Source organism: Crocodylus siamensis, chromosome 12, assembly GCF_052110815.1.
Source record: "Crocodylus siamensis isolate JL-2025a chromosome 12, ASM5211081v1, whole genome shotgun sequence".
Lineage (NCBI taxonomy): Eukaryota > Metazoa > Chordata > Crocodylia > Crocodylidae > Crocodylus > Crocodylus siamensis.
This window is the reverse complement of record NC_143406.1, coordinates 1,499,999-1,519,029: the sequence shown is the minus strand read 5'-3', so window position 1 is coordinate 1,519,029 and position 19,031 is coordinate 1,499,999. Positions and strand designations below refer to the sequence as shown.

The 19,031-nt window shown below is 55.1% G+C and overlaps 1 protein-coding gene across 2 annotated transcripts in view; it reads right to left on the bottom strand.

Annotated features, from left to right (window-relative positions):
- The window catches only part of ECE1 (endothelin converting enzyme 1), a 57,154-nt gene extending 50,618 nt beyond the window's left edge, over positions 1–6,536 (bottom strand). Inside the window, exon 1 of one of the 2 annotated variants that reach the window (XM_090023367.1) lies at positions 6,474–6,536. The gene's annotated coding sequence lies outside the window, so the exon portion shown is untranslated. Of the gene's footprint in view, positions 1–1,500; positions 1,870–6,473 lie in introns of those variants that run through there. The other variant, XM_090023366.1, reaches the window with a different exon arrangement.
- Positions 6,537–19,031: the final 12,495 nt, after the last annotated feature.

The window sequence follows — 19,031 nt, the reverse complement described above, 5'->3', positions numbered from 1 at the left end:
CTGTTCGGTCGGACCCAGAGGTTGCTGCATTTCGCCGGTAGCCAAAGCAGCTTGCTAATCTCTTTGCCAGGGGGACTACTGTGTGCCCAGGGTAGCAATGCCTATTTTGGTGTTTGGACCCTTTGGTTCTGTTGAAGGGAAATGGCAGACTGCGGCTTGCATTGCAATCACTGCCCAGCTGGGCATGTATATCACTCCACTGCTGGGGTGCTAGGGTGAGGGGACCAGATTCAGCTTGGGTGCAACTCCCTCAATTTCCTTAGGGAAGATCCAAATCGCAGGCACTTTTACATGTCACCTCCCAGACACTGACTCCTGGAGATTTATGGTCCAGTCACGCCTGGGGAGAAAGTCCATTCTGATAGAAAACCACTCCGTAATAGTGTTACGCTGCCAAGTCAGTGTGTGGGCATCTACCTCTGGTTAGGTTTGCTCAGAGGACTAACACCAGCCCATACTAAAGCAGCCATGGGAGTGTCCCGCACCGGCTGTTTCAGGTCCCTTCCAAAAAGTTGTTTCTTCTTTCAAGCGCAGTCTCCGCACTCTCTCGCTATGGATTTGCACTTCTGCTTTTGCAATGCCAGTAAATTATAATCTGAAGTCGCATTCAAAACCACTGCTGCAGGGAGGGGAAGTGGAGCACCCAAAGCTTCCTTTCCTCCTGCAATGTTGAGGCTCTCACACAAGCTCCAAGTGCCCCACTTTGGGGTGGGGGCACATGGAGAGGGGTGGGGAGTCCATGCAGATCCAAGGCATTATGGTAGGAAATGATAGGAAAGATCCTTCCCTGTCTTTTTTGGGAACACAGCTGACAGACCCACCTGGAAAGAGATCCCCGATGGGTGCCTTCCCCAGAGGAGGACTCGGCTCAACAGTGCTACGTGGGAGTCCCAGGGAAGCCAGTGGGAAACTCCCCTCAACTCCAGAGAATCACTGTTTGGCCCTAAATCTCCGTGTTGAACTGCCTGCCTGTTGAATAACCCGTCGTAAAACTTCACTCCTGCTGCTTCCTGGCTCCGATTCACAGGGAATCAGATCTCCCGCGGGCAAAATTCCCATTACCTTGTAGCATCCTGTGCCAACTGATACTCTCCTAAGGAAGGGGAAGTCACCGTGAAGCCCCAGCCCCCACGGTTATTAATCCGATTGATTTTAGTAGTGCGTTGTGCAAAGCCCTCTACGGACAAGCAGCAGGAGATGGTCCCGACCCAGGAGAGCTGACCGCCTCACTGGCCTGGATGGAGGAGGGGGGAGAGGAAGGGGCACAGCACACACGCAGACACGCATCCCCTACAAGCCCAAAAGGGGGGGTTTCCAGAGCCAGGGGCCTGTGGGACCAGTGCCTCCCTCCAGCATCTCCGCACAGGACACCGACCGCGCTGCACGGGGGCAGGCTCCGATGCAACCCTCCCACCTGCTCAGAGGGACCCAGGCTCCCCTCCCCAAATCCTTTTTATAAGAAGAAGTTAACCAGAGGGATTCAAGAGCACAGGAACTGACCTCTAACGGACTCGCTCGGGCAGTCAGCAGCAGTGCCGCTAGGCAGTAGAAAGATCCCCGGCTCTTAAAACGGACTCCCCGTCACCATCCCACGCGTGCAACAGAAATGTCCTGGCTGCCGCTTGCACAAACAGGTCCGACACCCCGCCCCGCAACAGGGGAGTTTTGCTTCCACTGAATCACTTCCTCCCCTCGCTTCCCCGGTATGGCGCGGGGCGGGGGGCTGGGCTGGAGAGATGTCACTGCTCTTTGGAAATCTTCTTTCCTTTCGGCTGGAAACAGTCGCACAGAAGCTGCTTCCGTGGGAAGGCAGCCTGGTGTCGACGGCACCCAGCACCTGGCAGGATCCTGCTCTCCCGGGTACAAAGTAAACAACATTCCAGCTGTCTGCACGGGGGCACTTAAAAGGTGACTTATAAAGGCGGGGTGGGGTGGGGGGTGGAGAGTCCGCTACGGTATACAAAAGCCATCTGGAAAGACTATAAACAACGAACCGATTCCGGTATTTTTTGGCCCCCGTTTAGAAAAAAAAAAAAAAAGGAAATTCATCCTAAAGGAATCTATGGTGAAGAGCTGAAGATGGAGAAAGCGGAGGTTTTTAAAGCAGTTCTGCTTTCTCGCAGTCCTGATTTAATCGCAATGCCCAATTAGCCCTCAGGAGAAAGGAAGTCCTTGTTCCAGGACAAACCCGCATTTTCATGATGTTAGTCAGAAAGAAAAACCGAGCAGAAGGAAGGAACGTACCCAAGCGCCCACGGCTTATTTACATATATGAAAATGCAAACGTAAACCCAGCCTCGGGCCGAAATACTCTTTCCCTTGCAGCCTCCTTTGTTTTCACCTGAAAATATGCTGACGGACCAGAGTCACACACGTGGCGCAGCTCGAGCGGCAGCCGAGGAGTCGGAGCGCGAGTTCGGTGCTCTAACATGGGAGCAAAAGCCCCCGGAGCCGCCCGGCAGCCACGTGGAATCGGTCTGAGCAGCTCCCACTGGGACTCGGGAGTGTTTGGCTCTGGCTGCAGCTCCGTACTCGGAAGAGCCGTGGCACGCAGGGCACACCCTTGCACGGGACACGCAGCGGATGAACTGCAGCGAGGCCTCTGCCCCAGCCTGCTTTCGGGTCCGACGTGACCGTGCTCCACTACAGCTTCCCCTTCCCCCTCAAGGCACATTCCCAGTACCGCAGTATTTACGCAGTGGTGAATGTGCACTGGCTAAGGCAGAGACCGTGAGAGAGCCGAAGAGTGAGGTACTCCTGCCTCGCACACTCATATTCAACGTGCAAACTGTCTTGATGGAGATACAGCTAATGAGAAGGGCTGTGAAGTTCACTCAACTTGAAAGCAGGGACGTCAGAGCCCCATGATGGCCACAGGCAAATGCTGTCTCGTTTCCACAAGAAAATCGGCTTTCAATTCTTCTTTCACTAACAGACCTATGCTGAACTCAGGTCTCCACCCAGAAGTAATCTTACATCCAACAGGGTTAATTATTGCATATTTACCAGACCTATCTGCTGGATTAACCAGCTGATACAACTGCTGCCTTTTCTCACTGGCCTGTTTTAATTAAAACAGCGATAGATTATTGTACATAGTTGAGGTTGGACAGGTAATATCCGTCTGGATTAGTCACTCGGTTAATGGCTGTTTGCTCAGCCAGCTGCACGCCTGATCCTAGCTGAGACGGGGACATTCAGGGTCTGCAATACTCCCGGTTACCAAGATTTGCAGAGGTTTTGCCACCACGACTTGTCTGGGTGAGGTCAGAGGAGGCCTTTACATTTACGGGTCTATGAACTCTGGGTGCCATGCTTAACTCCCCGGGAAAAAAGATAAATCAGGGTCTTTGAAGACAAGGTGGCCAAAAATAGGGGCAACCAAATCAATCACGAGGGCCGCCTCTTAAAGCCTGCAGAGCTTCTGCTCAGGTCCCAGGTGAATTCCCCCTTGCTGGGAGAGCCCAGGCCACAGGGCAGGACTTCTTGTGGCATAAAGCAGAAGGAACTGCTGACCTCTGGGCGTTCACACGTTGTTTCTCCCACGGCCGGCTCTGGGCTCCTGGCGCAGGCCCCGACCTCACCACACCTTGGCTCTGGAGGTATTTTGCTGCCTGCTGGGCCTCCTCACACATGTTTACAACCACGTGCAGGAAAGCGTGAGGCTGATCCACAGCATTCCCGCCAGCAGGTGCCGAGCAAAGGATTCAGTTTTTAAAAATAGCGAGGCGCGGGGGAGCTGCTGCAATCAGGCAGCCCGGGATCTCCGAAGCACAGGCCGGGCGGCAGCCTGTCAACTGCTCCTAGGTAATCGGCCACGCTTTAAAGCCTGCCAGATGTTTGAGCACCAGCCCTAACGCATGTGGGGTTCAGCGGTAGCCTAGGGCCCCCCATCCAAGTACTCGTCTGCCCCCCGAGAGCTCAGCAGCCAAGACCGGGGGCCTCAGCCTGCCCCGGTAGAGGGAAGTGACTCTAGCATCACTCCGCTGAAACATGCGGGGTGGTCCAAACCTACAACCGCGCGAGCCAGGGCAGGATCCTCCTGCAGCTGGACCGCTGGCCTGGGGCAGGGGCGAGCTGGCTTTGACTACCAACTCCCTGCAAGATCTCAGCCAGATCATCGAACTTCTCTATGCCTCCGCTCCTTCTTTCCAGGAATCAGGGTCACAGTTTCTCCCGGGCTCTGTCCGTCTCATCCTTATGTTCCCCAGGGCCAAGGACTGCCTCTTTGCATTGTGTCACCCAGCTCCACAGACCTCTGATCTTTAGGCGAGACGTACAGGTACAGATCAGAGATGGGAGCCCAGCCTGTGTGCTTAGACCCCGAGCGTGTGACCTGCTCTTTCACTTGTTCGCTGGAAGCCTCCAGCAGCTTATCAAGCGCGTCTTCCCCCACCGATGTCAGCCCGATTGCTCTTCATTTACAGGAAAGGAAAAGGAAAGGAACAGAAAGGAAAGGGAAAGTGCAACTTCAGTGTCATGCACTGATTCGCAAGTCCCACAGCGATCCAGCCCCTTTGCAGGCTGCGTGCCTCAAGCTGAGGTTCATACCCAGATGGCCCCTGCTTCCTGCCTTTACAAGCTCCACGTGACATGACAATAGCGTGTGTGGGCGGGTCAGGGTGGGGACGGAGGTCACCCCCACTTTTCCAAAGTCCTCACCGCTTCCTCCGTTCACTCTTCCTTGACTGACACCTTCCTCTTCCCTGTGACGGATGACTAATGCCACAGCAGGACAGGTATCGCCTGCACTGAAGTGAGCTCTGAGTTATTCAAGAGGATCAAAGCAGTGATAAGAAAGCCCCGGAGTCAACCTCGTGGATAACACCCAACGCAGACGCGCTCCACCGTGGGCCTGCATTGCCTCTCGGGGGTGGCAGCCCACCGAGGCCGCGAGCCTGCATCCCGCTGCTTCTACAAGGAGCCATCTTCTAGCTCCAGACCTGGGGCCTTGTGTTTTGGGGAGCAGGGGGCTCCCAGGTTTTAAACCGGCTGCCTGCTCACCCAGGAGAGCCGGCAACGCCAGGCACCGATTTCATGCGGGAACGGGCCCCAGAACCAAGAGACAAGATTAAGATCCCTGCTGGACAGGCCATCTCCTGGAGGGCCCGTCGTGCCCCCTGGAGGGTAACGAACGTCCCGGACGTGCTGCGGGGAGCCGCGGTCTGACTGCACGCCGTCCCCAGCGCCGCGCAGCACTTCTCGGCCCCGGAGCCTCCGTGCCCTCTCCCTTTCCACGGGGCGGGAGGGGACAGAGAGGCGGCAGCCTGCAATGAGAACACTGTTGTAGCCGTTTTGAAAAGTTTGAGACGTCCCGGCTGTTTGGTCTGAAAGAGTCCCGAGAAGTTGGACAATCCCCCTGGCTCCCCATTCCTGGGGTCCCCCCGGCCCCGACGCACGTCAGTCCGGCTTATGAAACAACGCATGACGCTCGCTGTTGGGAGCCCGCGTGTGCTTGGAACAGCCTGTCCCTCTCTGATTATGCTGGGAAACATGAGCAATTTAATTACCAACTGGGAGGATGGGATGGAGGGAGCCAGGAAACCCCGCTGGCTCCACCCCACCTCTCCGGAGAAGCAGTCGGGACCTGCAGTCGCTGCCGCCCAGCTTACTTCACAGAACGCCACCGAGCCTTTCAGCCTCCGTCCCTTAGCAGAGGGGAAGGGAGCCAGCTGCACCCCAGCCCAGCTCCCGGCAGGACCCTGAACCCAGGCTGATTTCTACAACAAAGAGCGAGCTGGAAAGGGAAGCGGGGGTTGTGGTTAGACCAGGCAGCTGGGGTCGTCCTTGGCCCTTGAGCATGAGGTGCCTCAGTTTACCCACCCCGTTCGAGAAGCGTGCTGAGAGCTCCTAACAAGCCAGCCAGACAGGGGACTTCATCTTGAAGCGACGGGTATAGAGGTACAGGCCACCCCACCTGGATGCCCTCGGGGCGCCGCGCTGTTCTGGGCTTCACGTGGTCAGAGCGTGCATTTGACCGCGGCTCACCTATACGCGGGTCAGCAGCGCTCAACCTCTTGGGCCCTGCGGGCTGGATCCCGTGCTTGGGACACACACACACGAACACATATTATATACAGGCGCGCGTCGGCGTCTAGCGCCGCAGGAGATGTCAGCCGGCGTCGCCCCCCGGCCGACTCGTCCTGCGGCCTCACTGCTGGACTCTGCTGTTGCCCCCCTGCCACTTGTCACGCCCCTCTGGCCCCGCGCTGGCAGAGCTGCCCCAGGGCCGAGGGCTCCCACCCGAGCTCCTGCCCCACGCGGGTGTCCCCAGTCAGAACCCGAGCCCCCGCGCGGAGCGGTGCCCCGGCAGAGGCCGGGCCCGCAGTGGGAGCCCGCAAGGGCGCGGGGTGCTGGCCGAGAGCGGCGGTGCCGGCGGGCAGAGACTCGGGGGTGGGGGGCCGCCGCCCGGCCCCACTGCCTGGGCGGGGCGGGGCGGGGCGGTCCCGGGCCCTCCCGCCCCGGGCACTCACCGTGCCGCGCCGCGCCGCCGTGCCGCCGTGCCCGGTGCGCCCCGCCGCCTGCAGCGCGCGGAGCCGGCCCCGCCCCGCCCCGGGGACGTACCTGCGCGCGGGGCCAATGGCAGCGCTGCGCGGGCGCCGGCCTTCCCCCCGCCCCGCCCCGCCCCGCCCCGCCCCGCGCGAGAGCCGGCACACCCCACGAGCCCCCGGCTGGAGCTGGCGCGCGGCTGATGCAGCAGGTCCCCTGGGCTGCAGAGGGGTGTGCGGGGGAGGCAAGGCCCGGGCTGACATCCTGCGTCCCGCCTGTCTTGGCGGGGTGAGAGGGCCCCCCCCGGTCCCATTGCCCCAGGACGCCCCCAGCCAGCGGCCCGTGCTCTGTCAGGCTTGCATCTGGGGGCAAGCCCACCCACAGGCAGCCCCTTCCCCAGCTAAATGAGGAGGAGCCTGGCTCTTGCCGCAAGGCAGCCCAACTGCCTGGGAAAGAGGTGGCGGCGGAGGCTGGCGTGGCTGCGGCCGCCGTCGGCGCTGGGAAAGAAGCGGATCTGCTTGTGCCGCCACGCGGGTTTTGCTCCGGGAGCGGCGAGTAAGAGCCGTGGATTTTGCTCCTTGAATGTTCACCGCAATTCACCTGCAAAGCAAACGCAGGGAATCAGAAACGATGCATCCCTGGAAGCGGAAATTCCCGCTGTCCCCAGACACTTGATCCGTTGACCTTGGCAGCCGGTGGTGGCCTTGTTGAGCCAATAAAAATAATAATGGGGCTTTTGAGCGTGGCTCCCTCCGGGCCTGATCCCACAAGCTGCTGAGCCCTCTGCCCTCCCACTACCCTCTGCGCTCTGTATCAGTGTGCATTATTTCTATTCCCGTTTCGCAGATCAGGAGACTGAGGGGGCGGGGGAGGAAGGACAGTGCTAGGAGCACTCCCTTTCTCACAGGACTTGGCCCAGGTCACACAGACAGTCAGTACGGGATGCAGGCGTCGAGTCAAGGGCTCTCAGTTCCCTGCGTCTGGTCCACACTGCAGCCCTCTGAGCCCACAGCGTGCGACCTGGGCCAAGGGAGCCTCGCTGCAATGCCGCTGGCTCGGCCCTTGCACCAGAGCGTCGCTCCTCGGGGGGCCTGGATCCGCAGGGTAGCTGCCGGCCCCCGCTCAGGCGGACAGAAGCTGTTTCAGCATGCAGACCTCTCAATGGAGAACACAGAAGTGAGCTATCTCCTGGGTCATGCAGCCCGGTCCCCCGCTATCCCGAGCACTGTGTCACAGGTTTCTTTTCCATAAACTTAACAAGCCCCCGTCTCCATCTTAAACCCCTCAGGGCTTTTATTTTTGCCACCACTAGTGGAAGGAACGTGCTTGCTCTGAGGGTTGGGAACCCTCTCATTTCCAGCCTCAGTTTGCTCATTCAGGCTTGGGCCAACCTCCTCTTCCAGCTTCAACAGCTCTTTTCCCTCCAGTTCAGTGATGTATTCGGTAGCTGTATTGGTCTGAGACAAAAAGAAATGCAAAACTCTAGAAGTCTCAGTCCAGAGATGATACCTTTTATTGGACTAACTAAGAAATTGCAAAAAAATATATAACTTTTTCTGCAAGCTTTCAGACACATGTGCCCTTCCTCAGGCTCAGGGAAAATTACAGATGGTAAAAAGTCCCCATAAATAGAAAATAAACGTTCTTACCTATGGGGCCATTTTACTGTCTTTAAAGAGTCTGAAGTTTTGCATTTCTTTCCCCCCCTTCCCCCAGGTCTATCTCAGCCTGGTGTTTGGTGATTCTCACTCCCTGCCTACCTGTTTTGACCTGTAAGGCAGGGTTGCTTCGCTGACTGTCCTTTTCTTATTCCTCCTCGGCTCTTTTGCTTATTCCTTTCATCTTCCCTGAGGTGGTTATTTATCCAGTTAGGCCTGGAGCTCCTGCCTGCTGGTTTCCTCCCTTCCCTGGGATACAGATTCCTGATCCTTTTAGCCCCTTTGACCTAAAGAAATGCCAGGCCTCTTCCACATTGCAGCCCTTCAGTCCCTCCCTCCACCTGCCTTTACTTCCCGGATCCTTTGTGTCCTTTTGAAATCCAGACCCTTAATCCCACACCTCCTTTCCCTTTCCCTTCCACTGAATGTAAAAGGAAGCAGCCTGCAATCACTTGATCCAAGGCTATTTTCTCCAGCGCCCTCATTATGCGCCACGACCAAATCCAAAATAGCATCGGCTCTTGCTGGTTCAGTTCCTGGTTGATGAAGAAATCTGTCAGCTCTTGCATGCAGGAGTATCTGGGCCCTGCTGCTATTAGTAGCGTTCGCCCTCTGAGACGTACCTGGGGAGCCAGGCTCACATGACAGCGTGATTCCTGGTAGCCCTCTTCTCCCTAACAACGTCGCAGAGGCAAACAGACCCTGTCTCTAAGGGACTTGCTGGCTTTATCTACGGGTTGTCAAGTTTGTCGCCCAGGGATCTGCTCTGGGGTGGTGCTAGCACCGGGCTGTCTCATCCCACGGAGAGCTGAGGATGAGGCGCAGCCCAGCAAGCCCAGATCTTCCCCTGGGAAGAGCAGCATGCCCGTGCTTTGCTCGGACCACGGTAACCCAGAAGCCGAGGAGGTGCTGGTTGTGGGGAGCTCGTGGACAGCGGCAGAGCTACTGAACCAGCACCTCTTACTCTGTGGGTCTCCTCTTATACGAGCAGGGGCCAGATATCTTCCAGCTCTCTCCTGATCCATAGCCAAGTGGTCTCCTGCCTTGCACAGAACCAGGAGAACGTCCTCCGAGAAGGCACCAGACTACTTTCTTCCCAGCACTCTGGGAATCACTGCCCCAGATAAGTGTTTTCCAGTAAGGAGGTTGTGAGAGAAGAAATATGCAGGAATATGGTGCACTGTTTTCTTCTTCTGTTTTAATGATATATATTTGTGTTCCAGGTCAAATCAGCCAAATCAGTTCCAAATCATATCGATCGAGCCCCGTGGGGTAAGTTGGGAGGGCAGTCAGCTCTGCCCTGGCTTGAGTGTACCCCGCTGCCCATGTCGTATGCAGCCTCTGCCTCTGCTTAGTGAGCTGCACATCCTCCTTTGGCCCATACGCTCCTGCCCCAAGGCTTTGTTTATCCTGCTCTCCCACATCTCCTGGTGGCACCCAGGACTGGTCAGACTGGAATTTTTGGAGCCATTCACATGCAAATGGCCCTGCCCGGTGCATAGGCAGCTTGTGCAGTCAGGGCAAGAGCTGGGGGCGGGCAATGCTCAGCTCCGGGGGAGAAAGAGTCCCAGCCTGACGTTGCATAACAGAAAATAGAAATCACAGGACCCGACCAGCAACGGGCTTCTCTGTTATCCCTCCGTGCTGGGGATATTCCAGCCTGGGCGCAGTCCTCCCCCCGACACATGCACAGATCCGCATCGGGCACTTGCCCAGGGAAAGCTACCGTCTAGGCTCCGGGGAGCCGTGTCCATGTCTAGGAGGAATCGCTGTGCTGAGGAGAAGCCGTCGCCAGACTCAGCTCACACGTGCCAGGGCCTGGGAGGTGCTTACAAAGGTGTGCTAAGGCAGCTAGGCACTGCCGTGCCCCTTTCCTCTGCCTGGTGAGAGGCTTTGCTCAGCCCTAGAGTGTTTCAGTGAAGGAGAAACAGCTTCCTACTCTGCAGCCGGAATAAGGACTCGTGGCCAGAAGCGGGGGTGGCCACCGCGGGGATAAATGAAGTGGCACCAAACCCAGTCTGGGCCAGGACTAGCTTTGCTGGCCTCGGCTGCACTCACAATAGATGGTGCCCTGTCCCAGATAAAGCAAGCAATGGGTCATTTCCCTAGCGTGGCCTGCACGTGGCAGGTGTGGCAGTCACCGGCCCCTCTGCACAATGGTTTCTAACAAGCAGCTGGTTCCCAGGCTGGTTTTTTTTCAGCGGCGCCAATCACCAGGTTCACTATCAGCCACTGAAGCCTCATAAAGATCAGTTCAATGTTGGCTTCATATTAACATTTACATTAATAAAGCAAATGGAGCCATTAAGTTGTTTACATGCCTGCTAGTGCTGATTTAAACCTCAGGGTTTGGCTCGTATTTGCAAACTGTTGGGTGACATAAATCAGACACACGCAGCTCTGCATGCACATCACGAGCTCGCGCGCCCCACTCAAAGTATGTAAACGGATCTATTTTCAGGCAGCCGGCGATCCTTCAGCTTCCAAATGCACGCCGGTAAGAAAGGAAGATAGTTATGTTCCCAGAGCCACTGGATTATGAAAACGGGTCTGAAGCCAGCGGCCAGTTTTTCCTGATTTAAGGCTACAATGCCTATTAAATATACAACTGTTCTGTTTTCTTCTGTACACAGGGAACAGCTGTAATATTACAACTATAATATTTTCAGTGTGAAGGCCTTTATTTGCTGTTAAGGAAATGGTGCGAGAAGAGGAGGCTAAACGTATGGTCTCTGGGAGAGAGGACAGCATGTGGTCTCAGGTACAAATCTTCCCCAGCAATCCTGGGATCAAAATGGCCACTGGTCTCTGCAGACAGCAGGACTTCCTGGATGCCGAAAATTTGCGTCTATGCTGTATCTGGCTGTGTGATTGCAGCATGCACAGACACACCTGGCTTAAACCAGCTGACTCGGGTGCCAACAACAGAGATGCTGCAGTTGCATGGGCTTCGGTGCTGGCTTTGTATGCCCCATTGAACCACAGACAGTGGGGGCTGGGAGGGACCGCGGGGAGTCGCATCTAGTCCAACCCCCTGCTCCAAGCCGGACCAGCCCCAACTGCATCAGCCCAGCCACGGGTTTGTCTAGCCGGGTTTTGAAAACCTCCAAGGATGGAGCTTCCACCACCTCTCTGGGGAGCCTGCTCCAGTGTTTTCATATCCTCCTGGTGAGAAAGGGTAATATCCAACCTCAACCTCCCTTGCTGCAGCTTGAGCCCATTGCTCCTTGTCCTGTCACCTGCCCCCACTGAGACCAGCCCAGCTCCATCCTCTTTGCAGCCTGCTGCAGGGAGGTGAAGGCTGCTATTCAATCCCCCTCGGTCTTCTCTTCTGCAGCCTAAATCAGCCCACTTCCCTCACCAGTCCTGTCCCCCAGCCCCACAACCATTTTCATTGCCCTCCGCTGGACTGTCTCCAATGTATCCACATCTTTCTGTAGTGGGGGGCCAAGAGCAGGACACAGGACTCCAGATGTGGCCTGCCCAGTGCCATGCTACAGCCTTCGCCACCCCATCGTTACCCCCATGGGTACCTGAGCTAGCTGGGCTAGGACCGCCAGGGTACATCTCTGACTGCGGTGTGGACATCCCCAAACCCGCAATGCACATAAAGCAGCTACATAAGGGACCAACAGGAAGAGGTAAACCGGAGGGTGAATCCCTCTCTTGGCTAGAGCCCTCGCCGGGAACGCAGGGAAGTTGAACTCACTTCCATGCCCTGCACAGACTTCCCTTTGGGCAGCTCCCTCTCTCCTGCATCAGTTGCTAACCTGGAACAAAGATAGCCCTGCCTGCCTGCCTGCCTGCCAGGGGTGCTGGCTGCCCCATGGGTGCTTTGGGGGTAGATGCCACTGAATTCAGTGTTGCCACATCCCAGTGGCGATGGACTTTGGTGGCATGGGGCAACAGTGGTGGCTGATTATTAGAGGGGCACTAGCTTGTACTTTGGACCTGACTTGTGGCAAGCTGGCAGGCTGTGCCTGTGGCAGAGAACCAGAGAGAGCCGGTACAAACAACCCGCTGGAGGCAGCACCCGCTTGCACAGCAGGCAGGCGGGTGAGGCAATGGAAAATCAAACTAAGCGCCCAGCGCCGTTGCCTGCGTGTAGGGAACAGTCAGAGAGGCCGTCATGGGCTGGGAGCCAGCTCCAGGGCTGACGAGCTCAGCCCTCCTCAGCCCCTGGAGCAGCAAGCCCCAGCAGCTCCCCAGCCAGGACGTCCAGCCCCAGCCTGGCTGTGACAACAGGGGGTTTTCACGCTTACAGAAGACGTTGCTTTCCCTGCTGTTTAGTCATTGGGTTTATTATGCTGAGAGTCATGGTTAGTCTGAAGTCGTGTAGAAGGCAGGGCAGATTTGCACCTTATAGACTAACCAAAGTGATTGCAGATAGATAGATAGGTAATGAGGAACTTACAGTAAATGCTGTGAAAATAACAGCCCGGGAGATATATAGATATAGCTATATTTCTCTCTCTCTCTCTCTATACATCTATCTATCGATAGATAGCTAGATAGCTACATGTGAGTGTATATGTGTGTGTATGCATATATGTGTGTATTTATAATCCCATGAAAGTCTCTGCTCTATATCTATTCATGAGATTATAGATATGTGTGTGTATATATCTATGTGTGTATGTATAGCCGTGTGTGCATGCATGCATATGTGTGTATATATGATCTCATGAAACATTGCATGCTCTCTCTATATAGTACATACTTTCATGAGCTGTAGCTCACTTCATCAGATGCTGTGACAGGATGTGCTGGCCAGGATTGGGGCCCCACCATACCGAGCACCATACAAACACAGAGAAATAGATAGTTCTTGTCCAAAGATCTTGGTCTGAATGGATGAGACAGACTAGGGTGGGGATAGGGTGGGACACACAGAGCAAAGGTGTTTCCTCCAGCACTGCTCTGTAGGGACCATTGCTCCGGGATCTGGGGATCTTGCTGGGCAGGAGCCCCACCCTTCAGCTGATGCCAGAGGAGTGGCCCAGGGGCAAGGAGCTGCGAGGTCTCCTATCTCAGCCTACAGCCGAGGACTCCCTTGCCCCGGTCCCGGCAGCATGCTGCATGGAGGAGGCTTCGCTGGAGAACACCCTGGGGCTGAGCAAGTGCCCTGCCCCTGCCAGGCCTGCGGGATGGAGCTGGCTTGGAGATCATACAGTTACAGACACCACGAATTAAAGGCCTGATCGTTTTTGTCCTTCTCTGGGATACCACAATGACAGCCCCACAGAGAAATCATTACATAAATATAACTCCGACTCTGTGCCCTGAGCGGTGCTTCAGCTGGGATCATGTTTAACCTTCCCAGGCTGTTATTTTCACAGCTGTGCGTTTACTGGAAGTTCCCCGCTATGATTACATGACGGTCTCCTGCCATCTCCGCACACCTACCAGGGGACAGAAACGTTTGAGCCCAGCACTGCATGACGCCAGGACACCTGGGTTGTACTCCCAGCTTGCTCCTGACCCCCTGTGCGACTTTGGGCGAGCCTCTGCTCTGCTCTGTGCCTCAGCCCCCCCATCTGCAAAAGAAAATGCAGGAATATGTAAGAGCTTCCTGGCATTTCATGGGGCTTCATTAATTAATGTGTACATGATGCTGGGTGATGTGGCAGTGAATCTGGGCTGTCAAAGTCCCAAGTATTGTTAATAAAACAACCCCTACACAGCTGGCCTGGGCTCACACATGATGGTTAGATAGTAATGCCCTTTTGTGCCCATTTACTGGCCACATAAACGGGACTTTTGGCACTTCCACACTGTCTGCGAGTCTGTAACTTCTGCGGTGTGGACACTGGCTCTGTACCCAGCAGCCTAGTGGGTTGAGCCCTCGCCTGAAGCCAGAGACGCTGGTTTTAGGCCCCTCCTCGCCCAGAGGCTGTTGAACTCTCCCCTGCCTGCCCAAATCATCCAGCCACAGGTCTGGCATTGGGCAGTTTCCTCCAGCACTTCGACCTGGGCTGGGTCTCTCTCCTGGTCGGTGGTGCCGCTGGGGGTCCCCAAACCTGGAGCCCTTGGCGGGGGAAGCCTCAGGTTGGTGCTGGTGCCAGCAACCCTCACCCAGGGGAAGCGCTGCTCAGTAGGTCTTCCTCCTCGTGCATCGCTGCTGCAGGAGGTGCCTCTGTCCCCAGCAGGATCGGCTCCTGCCTGACCCCTCATGCAGCTCTGCAGGGTTGTGGATGGAGCCCGGCTGGGATGCAGGAGGGAGGTGGGTGGGGGGAGAGATCTGCTAGCTGACAGTGCCACCTGCCGATGGAAAACCAGGATTTCCGATGGCTGCGATGATGGGAGCGGGGAAAGCCGGATTAGAAAGAGAGCTCCCAGCCCCTACGCCTACCCGCCCCCACCACGCAGGTTGGATCACCAGGGGCATTGCCGGTGCCCACCCCCTGGCCAGGGGACTGCCCCACTGGCCTGGCACCCTGTCCTCTTCCCCGTGGGACTGAAAGCAGGGATTTAGGGGTGTTGGTGGTAGCCGTGTTGGACATACGCAGACCAGATTCTTTGGGTAAATGTGATGTCTTTTATTAGCCCAACTAAATCATTGGAAACATTGTTCTTTGCCAGGTTTTGGGCACAAACACTCTTCTTTAGGCCTAGAGAGAGTCTGCTGGTGTATTGTGCGTCTGGGCAGCGATTTAGCGTCCTGGCCTCTGTGCTGGGTGCTTCAGAGGAAGGCAGCTCTGGTGCACAACAGGGGACTTCTAAGGAGCAATTAATTCCACATTTAAACCACATCTGGACATCAATGGATTTGCTGCCAGGGGAAAAACAGCCATCTCCTGGCCTGGGAGGCTTTGTCCTGCCACGGCAAAGGTACAAGGCGGAGATCTCACCTATGGAAGTTGCTACCCTCAGAGCCAAGCAGGGCCTGATCCTAGCCACCTCCAGGCTGGATACACAAGCCCCAGGCCCTGCCCCAGCAGCTCTCCTCCCTGCTCCCAGCACCTTGTCTCCCAATCCAGCCCTGTAGCTCTCCCGAGGCACCAGGACACAGCCAGGGGTGCTGAGACTGTAAAATCTCTGGGGGTTTGGACTTTGTCCAAAATTAATTAAGTGGTTTGAAAAGAAAACACTGACAGGTTTTGGTTGCAGAAAACACAATGTTTTGTAAGAAAACACAACCTATTTTTTTGGAAGAAAAAAAAAAAAGCCAAAGATGTTAATGATTTAAACAAATTCTTTCCCCACAACTTTGAACTAAACATTTTGTGGGAAATTCCATAGAAAATGGGCCCCTTTCACGCCTTGTAAAAAAGGGAAAAAATACTTAACTACTAACAGATTTCAGAAAATTGTCCGCGGTGTTCAGCTGTTGCAAGAGGGCTGGACAAGGACACGCTCGCATGAGAACAACGAGGTTGAATGAAGCACGCCATCTCCATCGCCGGTCCGTCTTTTGCCTCCTTTAGGCTGCAGATGAACAGCCGGGGCAGCTCGAGGAAAAGCACTGCGATGGCTGATAAGAAGCTTTGATGAAACACTTTCAGAGGGAAACTGGGCTTTCAAGGACGTGGACATTGGCATGGAAAGTGAAAAATGCCTGCTTTTTCCTGAGAAAATCCATCTATAAGTATTTAATTTTCAGCAGGCCCCAGGTTTTTTGCCAAAATGTTTTGGGTTTGATGTTTTTAATGTTTGGGACAAAAGCTTGGAGCATTTTTCTAGCAAAACAAGCTAACCTCATTTTCCAACTTACTCTGAAAAGGTCTGGGGCCAGGCATGTGTCTACTGCCTGTCCAAGGTCTTATCAAACCCACAAGTTCTGGCCAGGACAACCGGCATAACTGTTGCGGTGACATTGAATCAGTGTATCTGGGCCAGTAAAAACATTCCTGTGTCTTTGCAGGCTGAATGGTGTCCTTCTCATCTCCCCCTTTGCAGCTCAGCAGGCCTGAATGAACTACACCAGCAAAAGCACAAGTCCACGGGTATGAGCTGCGTGCAGGCTGGGAAGGCCTGGGCTGAGGGCCCCCGCTGACCCTTGGCTAGGGTTGAGAAAAAGACGTTCTTTTAAAAAAATAAGAGGTTAAGTCGTATTTTGAAATGGTAGTTAAAATGATGGGGTTCTTTTACATTTTAAATGAGTGCGTTTAAAGTGAAATCTGAATTTAATCCAAAATGGGTTGAGAGCTAAATGTTTTAAGAGAGGATAAGGAGCTTGACTCATAATGAAATATGATGAATTCAGGGGAGAAACATCTACATTTCCTTTGCAATCAGGACAGCTGGAAACTTTCGTTTCTTTTCTCTTTTTTATAACTGGAAGCAGATGCTCACAGGATCCCCTGATGTCGGGATATGGTAATGCTGCCTGAGCACTTGGAAAACTGGCCTGAACGCAGACCAGCCTCTAGGTACCGACCATCTTAGCAAGCAGAGATGGTGCTGCATTTCAAGCTGGGTCTGTGAAATGGTCCCTTGCAAAGCCAGCAGACCAAGGCACTCCCTTGCAAAGCCAGAAGACCAAGGCACTTAAGGGGGCACTTAAGGGAGCCCACCCCTGCCCCAGCCCTGGCACAATCTGTGGGCAAGGCAAGAGCCCCCAAGGGCACACTTGCCTGCCTGTACACTAGTGCCAGGAGCCTGGGCAACAAGCAGGACGAGCTTGTCCTCCTGCTCAGTGCAAAGAAATACGATGTCATTGGGATAACGGAGACCTGGTGGGACTCCACCCATGACTGGACCACGGGGATAGAGGGCTATACCCTGTACAGGAGGGATCGTGTAGACAAAAGGGGCGGGGGTGTAGCTCTCTATGTGAAGGAAAGCTACACGTCCCTGCAAGCTGATGTTGGCGACCGGCATGGACAGCTAGAGACCCTCTGGGTAAAAATTCGTGGGGAATTCGGCACAGGGGACACAACGGTGGGAGTCTACTACAGACCTCCCACTCAAAGTCCCGAGCTTGACCAGGAGTTCGCCCGGGAACTGACTGAGGCCGCTTGCTCCAGGACCTTGGTTGTCATGGGTGACTTCAATTACCCGGACATCTCGGGGGAAGATCACTCAGCTAAATCCGAGCGGGCGCAAAGCTTTCTCTCGTGCGTGGATGACCTCTACCTGACTCAAGAAGTCTATGGGCCAACGAGAGGCAAAGCGCTGCTTGACCTGGTACTGGCTACGGGGGACGACCTAATCGGCAACCTAGTGATCGATGGGAAGTTGGGTGACAGCGACCACGAGCTGATCACCTTCACCATCCGCCGTAAAGCTGGCAAGTCAGTCAGCAACACAGAAGTCCTTGACTTCAGAAAAGCCGACTTTGACAAGCTCAAGAGGCTAGTCGGTCAGGCCCTCAGGGACCATGACCCCAGGGAGATGGGAGTTCAAGAAGAGTGGTTGCTTCTCAAGGAAGCGATCCTCGGTGCACAAGCTAAATCTATTGCAACACGGAGGAAAGGCAGCAGGAAGGCACAGCAGCCCCCCTGGCTCTCCAGAGACCTAGCTGACCTCCTGCGGCTAAAAAGGAAAGCCTACAAAGGATGGAGGACGGGATTCACCTCCAAGGAGGATTACTCCGCGCTGGTCCGGTCCTGCAGGGACCAAACCAGGAAAGCCAAGGCTGCAACTGAACTCCAACTAGCTTCAGGCATCAAGGACAACAAAAAGTCCTTTTTCAGGTATGTGGGGAGCCGGAGGAAAAGCAAGGGCAATGTTGGACCCCTGCTAAACCAGATGGGGCAACTGGCAACTGACATCCAGGAAAAAGCCAACCTGTTAAATAGGTACTTTGCGTCAGTCTTTCATCAGTCACACGGGATGCCCATGCCTGCTATGGGACAGGGAAATCTGGGTGAGGGGGATCCCCTACCCTCCATCAATGCTGACCTCGTGAAGGAACACCTTGAGAAGCTGGAGACCTTCAAGTCAGCCGGCCCTGACAACCTGCTCCCCAGGGTACTCAAGGAGCTGGCGAGCGTCATAGCCCAGCCCCTGGCACGGGTCTTCGAGAGCTCCTGGCGCTGTGGTGTAGTGCCCGAAGACTGGGAGAAGGCCAATGTGGTGCCGATCTTCAAGAAAGGGAGGAGAGTGGATCTGGCTAACTACAAGCCCATTAGCCTGACTTCTATCCTGGGGAAGATCTTAGAAAAGTTTATTAAGGAGGCCATCCTTGAGGGACTGGCCCAGGCTAACATCCTAAGGGAGAGCCAGCACGGGTTTGTTGCGGGTAGGTCTTGTTTGACCAATCTCATTTCCTTCTATGACCCGGTGACCTATCACCTGGACAAGGGAGAAGAGATTGATGTCATATATCTTGACTTCAAAAAAGCTTTTGATCTGGTATCCCATGATCACCTCTTGGCCAAACTGGCCAGTTGTGGCCTTGGCTCCACCACTATCCGCTGGCTGGGAAATTGGCTTCGTGGTCGGACCCAGAGGGTTGTGATTGATGGCAGTCACTCATCGTGGTGCCCTGTGACCAGTGGGGTCCCTCAAGGCTCTGTCCTGGGACCCATACTGTTCAACATCTTCATTAACGATGTGGACATTGGAGTCAGGAGTGGACTGGCCAAGTTCGCCGATGACACCAAACTTTGGGGCAAAGCATCCACGCCAGAAGACAGGCGGGTGATCCAGGCTGACCTGGACAAGCTCAGCAAATGGGCAGACGAGAACCTCATGGTGTTTAACACCGAAAAATGCAAGGTTCTCCACCTTGGGAGGAAAAACCTGCAGCACCCTTATAGGCTCGGCAGTGCTACGTTGGTTAGCACTACAGAAGAAAGAGACTTGGGGGTCATCATTGACCACAAGATGAACATGAGCCTCCAATGCGATGCTGCGGCTAGTAAAGCGACCAAAATGCTGGCGTGCATCCATAGATGCTTCTCGAGCAAATCCCGGGACGTCATTCTCCCCTTGTAC